Here is a 12226-nt window from a genome sequence, read left to right on the forward strand (position 1 = left end):
TTCCTTTCAAGATAAAAAATTTTTTCCTCAGTTTTTCAGATGCCAAATTTGCTTCCTTTTAAATGTGTTTTATTTTTGAACTTATAAAAAGAAAAAAATCATTTTTCGTGTATAATAAAGAATGCAAATATCTGTAAAGTAGAATACCTTTAGGTGAATAATTGGAACCATGCTTCTAAAAGCATAGTTTTATTTGTAAAAAAAAAAAAGAGAGAGAGAGAGAGAAATAATATTGGATGTGAATCTCTCCTTCCTTTATAGCTCACGATCTAACTTCCTCAAATCTAATTTTTTTAAACTAATAGGAGATTGACATTCATAGACTAATAAGCTCAGAAGCATGTAACTAGGCTTAATTATATAACTTATATTTGAGTACATACATCTATCCTTAATTCAACCTGACTGAAAATAAGTTTTATTCCAATCTTGCATTGGAATATTTTCCATATTGAAGATTGTGATATTCATTAACTTTTCCATACTGTGTTCACTGAAGCAGCAATTCTAGTTAGTGTATGTACTTTACAATGGATGCTTATTTAGTATGCTGAATAATAATCTGACAGCACTTGGCTTCCTGATATAGTCTTTGATGTTCTCAAATGAAGCTTGCTGCTGCTGCTGCTGCTGCTAAATCACTTCAGTCGTGTCCGACTCTGTGTGACCCCATAGACGGCCTCCCCCGTCCCTGGGATTCTCCAGGCAAGAACACTGGAGTGGGTTGCCATTTCCTTCTCCAATGCATGAAAGTGAACAGTAAAAGTGAAGTTGCTCAGTCATGTCTGACTCTTAGCGACCTCATGGACTGCAGCCTACCAGGCTCCTCCGTCCATGGGATTTTCCAGGCAAGAGTACTGGAGTGGGGCGCAAATGAAGCTTGATCCCACTTAAATCTATATTGCTATTTATGGCAACATAGTTCTGGAAAACCTTACTGAACAACACTTTTCCTTTAAACACACACACAGAAACATATATGTCGAGAGTTGAGTTCTAAACAAACATTCTTTGAATAATGACTAGAATAGAATCTCAACTGTTTATCTCCAAGATCTTTTTACCAAAAGAGAAATTTAACATTCTGTTTAATGATCTAACACACACTCACATCACACTTTCATACATACACAAATTGTAGCCAAAATTGCCTTTTCAAAAGCTAAAATATGTGAAGCATATCATATAATCACCACACCAAAACGAACTATCCAGGTGTAGCTCTCATTTGTTGAACATTAATTATGTTAAATGTTCTCAAAATGTAACATATCAAATTACTTAAATTTTTTCAGAAAAAAACAAATATATAAATTGATTAGGATTCAGGAGAATTTGATTGCTTACATGTAATACTTCATAGACTTTGCAATGCAAAATCCATACTGAATGTTGTGATGATTGATTTATCATCCAAGTAATTATTGGGTGGACTTAATTATTTTATGTGCTTGCAACATATTTAATAAATCTTAATGTTGCATTTAGTACAGGAAACAAAGCTTCAGAAATGGAAGCCTGCATTATATTTATGGTCTGTTGTTTGGAAACCAATGATTTTTTCTTCTGGGCATTTGACATTGCATTCCCATTCCTGACTTCCATGATAAATTACTCTCTTGACCTTAGTTCTCTGACTGCTATTCTTGCCATGAGCGTTGGTAACTCCTAAGCATATTTACAGACTTGTTTCTCTTTTTCGATTTAGGGAATTCATATACTCAAAAGAAACACTTTACCAACTTTTTTGTGTCTGCTTTCGGTTTGATAATGTATCCTTTTGCAGTTATGAAGCTTTAGTTCTGTCCTGAAAAGCATCAGTTAGATTAAACACCAAAACCTACAGGTGGATATGTCAGAAATTAAAGTTGGCACTTCTCCTCCACAATGTGTCACTCTTTAATTTTTCATTATTTTCTACAGCGTTACCATCTTTTTTTGTTTTCCTTTGACACCTATGTTAGGGGAAGCAGACTGATTGAAACCATCCACTCTGGCCAGGCACCATAGTAACCATTTGCATGGGTTGTTTTATGACAGGAGATCCTGATAAGGAATATGGAACTAATAAGCCACCACCAACCAGAAGAGTTCGGGAAAGGTGGAAAGGAGACACTGGGTGTCCGTCCACTTCCCAGAACCCCCCTCTCTAGCATCCATCTTGGCTGAGCAATGCATGTGCCTCCAGGAAAGACTCTGAATTAAAATGATTGGCCAAAGACCACCCGGAAACTAATCCCATCACCATAAAACCTGAGACCGCGAGCTACGCGGCAGAGCTGTTCTCCTGGGTTTCCTTACCCTACTGCTTTCCACCTGGGGGCCCTTCCCAATAAAGTCTCTTGCTTTGTCAGCATGTGTCTCCTCATACAATTCTTTTCTGAGTGTTAGACAAGAGCCCCGTTTCCAGCCCTGGAAGCAGTTCCCTTTCCTGCAACACCTGCAGTCATTTCTTGTTACCTCTTTCTTATCAGCACCTTTGTATGAGATACAACAAAGAGACCCATATCTTCTTCCCATCTCCGTATTACCCACTACAAGTTAGGCCCTAACCATTACTGAAACATGGATAATCACACAGATTTTAACTTTAGAAAAACTTCCTTGAACTTCATTTTTCCTAGGACTCATTTGTGCTTGTAACATTACATCTAAATCACTGTCTGTCTTGTCAAATTGTTTTTACTGTCTTTCAGGTAAGTTTTGTTCATACATATAATTTGTGTGATTCTTTTGAAAATATAGTTTTCTTCCTTCTTCCCAAACCTGTTTTCAAATAAATCCTTTCCACTTGTGGTTTGTATAATTTTCAGGTGCATTCAACATTCTGACACTGTAATTAGACTACTAACTCTTCTGTTTCTTTCATACAAAGTTAAGAGAAATGTTCAAATGTTTGTAATAGCTATTTGCAGAAAATCACCCAAGACACTGTTTGTGATACATGGCTAAAAAGTTTTGAGAATTCATACACCCAATTTATGTAATGAGAAAGCAACCTCAACTTTATCTGATGAGGTTTAACTAAGTTCATTCTAATGTAATGAACTTAGAAACCAGAAAAGAACCAGTCCTATTGAGCCCTAAAGAAAGGTGTGCGCAGAGATGGGTTGGTCTGAAAGAAGTCTGGAAAACAGATGAGCTGGAGACTACAAACATTTATGAACAGTGTCAGAGAGAGGGATATTGAATGTGGAAGGACAGCAGCCTTCTGAGAACGGAAGCATTCTCTATGCTTTCCATGTCATCAATAAATATTCACTTAGGATTTCCATGGGCTCAGCCTCAATGAACTGAACAAACTTTATTTGCCCCTGCAGATCCAGGTTGCATTCTTCTCTGCCTTGCTCTGTTTCCCAGGATGCTACCTTTCTCAGCCTGGGTATGAGGACTTCTGTGTAATTCAAACTTCAGTATGGTCTTAGTGGGACAGAGGTGGAAGTGTTCCAAGTGGAGAAGGGAGGCTGGACGAGAAGTCAAGGTGCAGTCCTTGACCTAAAGCTGTAGTTTCTGTCAGGTGGCCTCTCTTCAAAGGCTACAGATCTTGCCAGGTTTTGGTCACAACTAGCTCCCTTTGACCTTCCCGGCCAATACAGGAATACTGACCATTATGCTGAGATACTTCTTGGATTCTTCTTCAGCTCGTCATCCCTAAGTCCTGATTACATCTATTTAAAGAGAACTCCAACTTATGTTCTTCAGGTACCCACTTTGTGTATGTCCTTTGCTTCCTCCTGGGACCCTGACTTATACACATAGTCACTTATTGACTGCTTTCTAACTTCTTTAGAACTCTGTTACTGAAATAGGGGATAGAAAGAAGTATATTCTGGTCAATGATTTTAAACACATATGTATGTGTGTGCATTTGTGTTTACATGCCCCCCTCATTGTAAAAGAATGAGCTTTCATTCTAGCTTAAAAATCTCTAAAGGGTTTGGCTTGCCTGAATCAATCTTTGAGAACATATGCTACTTTGGATACACTGACAAACTTGAAATGTGGGGCCACTGGGCATTACAGAACTTCAGACTGAATGAGAAACAGGCACAGGAATCTTACCTATTTTGAGAATTTTTAGGAAAATGTCAGAGTTGAAGCCATTGAAGACAGAAGCTAGTTCAGGTTTTAATCATATAGTAGTAGTTTTATGATGGAGTTGGGCCAAATTTGGTTTCTTCTATGGAGCAGAATTACTGAAGCAGTCTTATACTGGAATATGTTACATGACCTCTATGTACTTTTCAACTACTGAGTCATTTTTTAAGATATGTAATGGAAATATTATCTTTCAGCTTGGGGCCACGATGTTGTGTTTTGATGGCCTGCCTAAACATGATGAAAACAGTTCTTTAATTTTCCAAAACGAGATTAGCAAAAGATCAACAACCATAGAGAAAGGGAAGTTTTATAGAGAGAGAGACAATAAACATAAATGACATGCAAACAGTGTTTAACAATATGAAAAGATGCTCAAATTTACTCATAAAAGAGGTCATAGTGATGAGCGAGAAAACTGACAATCTGAGTCTGAAATATTTCATCACTAGAAAATAAAATTCCCCATCACTATTCAGTTCAGTTCAGTCGCTCAGTCGTGTCCGATTCCTTGCGACCCCATGAATCACAGCACGCCAGGCCTCCCTGTCCATCACCAACTCCCGGAGTTCACTCAAAATCATGTCCATCGAGTCGGTGATGCCATCCAGCCATCTCATTCTCTGTCGTCCCCTTCTCCTGCCGCCCCCAATCCCTCCCAGCATCAGAGTCTTTTCCAGTGAGTCAACTCATTGCATGAGGGGGCCAAAGTATTGGAGCTTCAGCTTCAGCATCAGTCCCTCCAATGAACACCCAGGATTGATCTCCTTTAGAATGGACTGGTTGGATCTCCTTGCAGTCCAAGGGACTCTCAAGAGTCTTCTCCAACACCACAGTTCAAAAGCATCAATTCTTAGGTGATCAGCTTTCTTCACAGTCCAACTCTCACATCCATACATGACCATGGGAAAAAACATAGCCTTGACTAGACCTTGGTTGGCAAAGTAATGTCTCTGCTTTTTAATATGCTATCTAGGTTGGTCACAACTTTTCTTCCAGGGAATAAGCGTCTTTTAATTTCATGGCTGCAATCAGCATCACTGCAAATCAGCAGTGATTTTGGAGCCCCAAAAAATAAAGTCTGACACTGTTTCCCCATCTATTTCCCATGAAGTGATGGGACCAGATGCCATGATCTTCGTTTTCTGAATGTTGAGCTTCAAGCCAACCTTTTCACTCTCCTCTTTCACTTTCGTCAAGAGGCTTTTTAGTTCCTCTTCACTTTCTGCCATAAGGGTGGTGTCATCTGCAAATCTGAGGCTATTGATATTTCTCCCGGCAATCTTGATTCCAACTTGTACTTCATCCAGCCGAGCATTTCTCATGATGCACTCTGCATATAAGTTAAATAAGCAGGTTGACAAAATAAAGCCTTGACATACTCCTTTTCCTATTTGGAACCACTCTGTTGTTCCATGTCCAGTTCTAATTGTTGCTTCCTGACCTGCATACAGATTTCTCAAGAGGCAGGTCAGGTGGTCTGGTATTTCCATTTCTTTCAGAATTTGTAAATTACAGTTTAGCTTTTCCTACCTGGCTGTCATTACCACAGTGGTTTCTACTTATGAGTGCCTGCTTTGATTAAGTTGTTAGTCTATATATTCACCTGTTGGTATCTCCAATTTTGGGGCAGCTGTTTTCCCTTTGTCCTCACCTTTTGCTGATGCGAGAAGAGTTGTTGATTTTTTATTCTGTTCAACTTTTTACTTCTTAGGATGGAGTAACAATCTCTAAACTCCCTATATGTGGAACTGGAAACCCTGTCCTCATCTATATTTCATAGTACATTTGTTGATTCTGAATTCAAGTTTAGATGCAAAAGGAGTGCCTCTTCAGCACAGATGGATAAAAAGGGAAAATAATGCAAAGTGATCTGAAGTTTGGAAATCCAGGAGATGGAAACTGACAGTAGCTTTTAGGAAGACTATGCTTTGCTCAGTTTCAGACAAGATGATTTTGAGATAATAAGATAATATTCATGTGAAAATGTCTCTTAGGTAGTTGGGAAGATGCATGTGGATTTCTATTCTCAGTAATTTCCCATATGTGATGGTTCAGAACTGGAGGTCTATCATATTCTATTTAGAGAGGGGAATGTTAAATATATTTTAACTACATGTTTGAAAAAAATAGTTATCCAAATTAAGTAATATTATGTCTTGGCACATAAATTTCTGATTAGCTCTTAAATATCTACCTACTTAGTGACTTTTCTATAGTGATTATTAATCTATGGCTAGTCCGCCTTGTGGAGAAGGAAATGGCAACCCACTCCAGTACTCTTGCCTGGAAAATCCCATGGATGGAGGAGCCTGGTGGGTTTCCATCTATGGGGTCACACAGAGTCGGACACGACTGAAGTGACTTAGCAGCAGCAGCAGTCCACCTTGTGGAGAAGGAAATGGCAACCCACTCCAGTACTCTTGCCTGGAAAATCCCATGGACGGAGGAGCCTGGTGGGCTGTTGTCTATGGGGTCGCACAGGGTCGGACACGACTGAAGCGACTTAGTAGCATCAGCAGTCCACCTTGCCTCACAGCAGAGTACCTAATCTATGTACTTGTTACACTGTCCCACGGTTCAGCCGATATTGGGCTGCCGTCTATGGGGTCGCACAGAGTCGGACACAACTGAAGCGACTTATCAGTGGTAGCAGCAGCAATAAATATTTGTATGTTTCTAATGAGATGGCTGGATGGCATCACTGACTCAATGGGCAGGAGTTTGAGTGAACTCCGGGAGTTGGTGATGGAAGGGAGGCCTGGCGTGCTGTGATTCATGGGGTCGCAAAGAGTCGGACACGACTGAGCGACTGGACTGAAGCAAAATAAAATTAAGCAGTAAGTCTTCTTTTAACAAAACATAATATTCCCAAACTAAAAGCAAATGACCTTTGTATTATTTGTACTTGTATTTTCTCCCATTGACATGGAAACAGGAGAGCTGGTTTATAAACTATGTATAAGAGAGAAGATTACAGAAACTGAAATTAGTAATAATGACAGGCAGCATAAGTGAAGAGAAATGCATGGACAGAAAACACAACCATTTTAATTAGTTAAGAGGAGGATTTTAATTCTAAACTTTATTACATAGTTTACTTCAGTCTTCTAGAACTACACTCTTGCCCCGTGGACACACTTTCAGAAGGCAGAGCAGTGAGGAGAGGTTAAATACAGATTTTACTAAGTTAATGTTTCACTTCAGTTAAATCATTAAAAGTGACAGAGACATTGCCAGAATTTCACATGGGTGCCAAATGGAGCTCATGAATAAAAATAAGGAAAGATCAATTATAAATATTTGCTTCATAGGAAAAAAATATCTCAGGAATGGAAGAGATTATTTCCATGTCCAGACAGTTCAGTGCTGTCTAATTCAGCATCCAATTTATATATTCAATTGCAACCCAATTCAATGCTCTTAGTCGAGCATTGCAGGTTTAAAAATAATTCTGTGACTGCAGAAATTTGATTCATGGCACCCTAATTGAGCAAGGTCAGATGTATAGAATATTAAGTTTATGAAAGGGTACCCCATGTGCTGAGTCTTTGTCCATTTTACCATTTTTCTCAACTCCCTGATACTTGAGGCTCAAACTCTCAGCCCTGATTTCTTGATAAAGCCTGAATACTTGCCAAGAAAGAAAGACTCTCCTGAATTTTGCCCTGAGATGCATTTCTTCCTTGCCTCTTTATCTTCCATTTAAAAATTTCCAGCTCTAGCCAAAATCAACTACTCAAGACTTCTGCTTTTCACCATTTATTATTTGTGCAAGTAGTGGCCTCAATTGCAATACTCACTACTTTGGGCCTATCTATATTCTCCACTTTTTCCAGAAAGCCTTTCCCGATTCCCCAGTTGGACATATCTTTCTCCTCTAAAGCACTTATTGGATACACGGGTTTTGTAGCATACATCTCCCACTTCTCTTAACATGAGTTACTTTTGTGTATTTTGTATAAAGTGTCCCTCACACTATTCATATCATTGTGTCTCCCATGATAAGTATTCATTACAGAGCATCCTACTTAGGCCCTCAGGGTCTGAGAAAGTGTCTAACTTGGGCATAGGTTAGTGATGCCTCCTCTTCTCAAGTCTGATTTTTATACTGTGCATTTCGAGGGGCAGTATCTTCTTTATGCCAGGCATTGTGTTTGAATGCAAGTTTGTTATTTCTCATGTTCATACATATTTCTCATGTCTTCATTGTTTATAAATCAGGAAACTTAGAATTCATATAAGTTACTCAAGGTCATTCATTGTATAAATGTCTGTGCCTACACTCTATCCCAGTCCCCACCTGAGCCACCAGGGAAGCATCCCAGCCGCACCAGCCTTTATATCTTACTTGCTTTTACCGTGCCCTGATATTTTCCCTACAATTTTCTTATCTTTATCTTTAAAAAACAGAATTTATTTATCTTTAAAAAAACAGAATTTCTTCATAAAGAATGTGTGTCTAAGTTTACCTTTTAAGTACAGAAGGCTAAATTCTCCCTCTGCTTAGCCCATGTCTCAACTTTTCCCCTATATCCATACCTCCAACACACAATCACTCTCTCTAATATACATGTCTGTTGGGCATGTGGTGGTGGTTTCTGTATATACTTTAAGAAAAATCCTGAAATTTCTGCCTAGTGATTCTGGGAACTTCAGAGGTAAAACAATAGGATCCCAGACAACAGTTTGGTGTAATATTTCTGACCATAGCCTCCTAAACTAAGACAATTTAGACCCCAAATCCATTGGTCAAATGACTCTCACCTCCAAGGTTTATACCAAGTGAAGGAGTTCACTCTAAGGGGTGATCGACATTTTGTATACAAACGCTCCAAAGACGTTTTGGTATCAAAAAGGAATGATAAATTTTACCACATCTCTGAGGTTATCCTTCAGATTATTCTCTGACCCAAATCTTAGGTATTTGTAGCATGACAGTATGAAAAAGTATTAAACATATACAAAGTTTCACCACTATCCCATTGCCCAGGAAGAGAGAATTATAAACAAAATGATTCAAAATGAAGTTTTTCCTTAGTTTGCATCCCAGTTCTGCTGCTTACTTACCATGTGGTCTTGCCTCAATGTGGATGACATTACTACTTTATTGAGGTTTATTTTGATTGGATTAAAATAAAAAGAATGCATATCTCGGAATTTGTATCCAAAATGTTAGCTATTAGTATTATTATTAGATTTCTAAAACTCTATGGTGATTATTGAATCCTGATTAGAAGAAGAAAATAACTGAAAGAAGCTAAGAGAAGCTAAATTGACTTATTTATGTGGGGATAAAATACATAAAAAATAAATTTTATTATTTTAACCAGCTTTAAATGTTCAATTTAATGACTTTTAGTATATCTATGAAACAACCCAATGTCCATCAACTGATTAATGGGTAAACAAAATATCATGTGTCTATACAATGGAGTAATATTCAGTCATAAAAGGGAATGAAGCCATTAAAAAGAATACATACAACAGAAACAAACCTTAAAAATATTATGCTAAGTGAAAGAAGCCAGAACAAAAAGGCTACATATTATATGATTCCATCTAAATGAAATATACAGAATTAGATATGTCTGTAGAGAAAAAAAGTAAATCAGTGGCTGCTATGAGCTTAGGGTTAGGAGAAGAAGAGGGACTGACTGCTTAATAGGCATGAGTTTCATTTAGGGTAATGAAAATGTTCTGGAGCTAAATAATTGTAATGGCTTTATGCACATGTGCATGCACAGATACACAATGGAATCACATATTTCTTTCACTTCCCTGGCAGGCTTTCCTCGTGGCTTATATGGTGAAGAATCTGCCCGCAACACGGGAGACTGGGTTTCATCCCTCGGTAGGGGAAGATTCCCTGGAGAAGAAAATGGTAACCCACTCCAGTCTTCTTGCCTGGAGAATTCCATAGTCAGAGGAGCATGAGGTCACAAAGAGTCAGACATGACTGAGTGACTAACACACATGTAGTTGGATCATTTTTTTTTAATCCATTCTGAAGGAGAGTAGATGATGGCAACAACTACGTTAAAGACTACAAAACTCTCTTACTGAAACATAGCTATTCTTTCTTCACTGGGCATTCCCCTGGTTGAGTTATATTTTGATTAGATTCCCTAAACCCAATCATTGCTTTTGTAGAAGAGTTTTGAGTTTTCTACTCCATTTTTGCTGATGTCATTTAGTCAATTGATTTGTGTTGAAAGGACTGGCGAACTGGAAGAACACAGCGAAAGGTTCAACAGGCAAAGAAGGACACTGGGACATGTGTTTGGTGTCCCCAAGGCTACTCCCAGGCTTGATGATTATTAGAAGAATTGGGCATATAGTTGTAGTCATGACAGTGCTCTTTTACAGTGAAAATACACAAAGCAAAACAAGGGAAAAGAAAACACACATGAGGCAAAGTCCAGAGGAAACCATCCACAAGCTCTAATGAGTCCTCTTTGAATGGAGTCAAGCAGAGTGCACTTAATTCTTCCAGCAACAAATTGCAACATCAATAGTGACAAACCCATTAGAAAGTCAGTGCCCAGAGTTTTTACTGGGGGACAGTCATGTAGGCACTCTCTGCCTAACTGGTAAAAAAAAAAATTACAGACTCCCCAAAAGAACCCAGGTGTTTGGTATAAACAACATTGTTTGTAGAAACAGTTTAAACATATTGAGCCATTATTATCAGTAAGAGTAATGGGAATCTTTCTGAAATCCAAGGTCATAGCTATCAGCCAGCCTTGAAGCTGGTCTTTCTAAGACAGTAGTCTCAGGCTACTATGTAAACTCTTTATTACACAGGGCACTTGCCACATGGTATTAAACTCCTACACAAGTGAGTGGAAAAGATTCTTAGGAAGTTTTATAGTGTATTATGTGATATACTTTTCCCCTTTAGTCTTTTTTTTTTTTTAAGCAGATGCCAAGAAAGACTTTCAACCTCATAGTAACCACAAGCAAAAACCTATAGTAGATACATGAAAAGGGAAAGAATTCTAAGCATACCACCTCAGAAAATCATCAAATCACAAAGGAATAGAGCAAATGAAGAATGGAACAAAGGAACTACAAAACAGTAGACAGTTAACAAAAGGGTAATAAGTAATATCTATCAATAATTACTTTAAATGTAAATGAACTAAGTTTTCTAATCAAAAGACAGTGTTGCTGAATGGTTAAAAAGGAAAACAACTATATGCTGCCTATAAGAGATTTAATTCAGATGTAAGGACACACGCAAAGTGAAGGGAAAAAGTTATTTCGTGAAAACAGAAAGTTGAGGTAGCTATACTTATATCAGATAAAATGGACTTTCAAATAAAGACTTATATAAGAGACAATGAAGGACGTACATAATGATAAAGGGGTCAATTTGATAGGAGGATATGCTACATAGGAGCTCCTAATATGTAAAGCAAATCGACAGGCCTAAATAGGGAGAGTTGACTTACTGGAAAAGACCTGATGCTGGGAAGGATTGGGGGCAGGAGGAGACGGGGACGACAGAGGATGATAGGGCTGGATGGCATCACCGACTCTGTGGACATGAGTTTGAGTGAACTCCGGGAGTTGGTGATGGACAGGGAGACCTGGCGTGCTGTGATTCATGGGGTCGCAAAGAGTCGGACACAATTGAGCGACTGAACTGAACTGGAATAGGGAGAGAAATAAACTACAATACAATAATAGCAAGAAATTTTAATACCCTATTTTCATCAATGGATATGTCATCTTTATAGAAAATCAACAAGAAAACATCAGCCTTACACATTAGGCCAGATTGTCTTAACAGATGAATATAGAACATTCCATCCAAAAGTAACAAAATACACATTCTTCTCAAATGCACATAACATTCTTCAGCATAGATCTTAGGTTAGGCCACAAACAAGTCTTAATAAATTTAAGATTGAAATCATATCAAATATCTTTTGCAACCACAATGGCATGAAAACTAGAAATCAGTTATAACAGAAAACTTGGAAATTTCACAAATATGTGGAAATTCATCATGTTTCTGATCATTGGGTCAAATAATTCAAAAGAGAATAAAAAATCTTAAAATGGAAATACAGATACAAAATCTTATGGAATGTAGTAAACAATAGTTCTAAAAGGGAGG

Source organism: Moschus berezovskii, chromosome 9 (genome assembly GCF_049115385.1).
Source record: "Moschus berezovskii isolate FMDL1 chromosome 9, NW_MosBer_1.0, whole genome shotgun sequence".
NCBI classification, from domain to species: Eukaryota; Metazoa; Chordata; class Mammalia; order Artiodactyla; family Moschidae; genus Moschus; species Moschus berezovskii.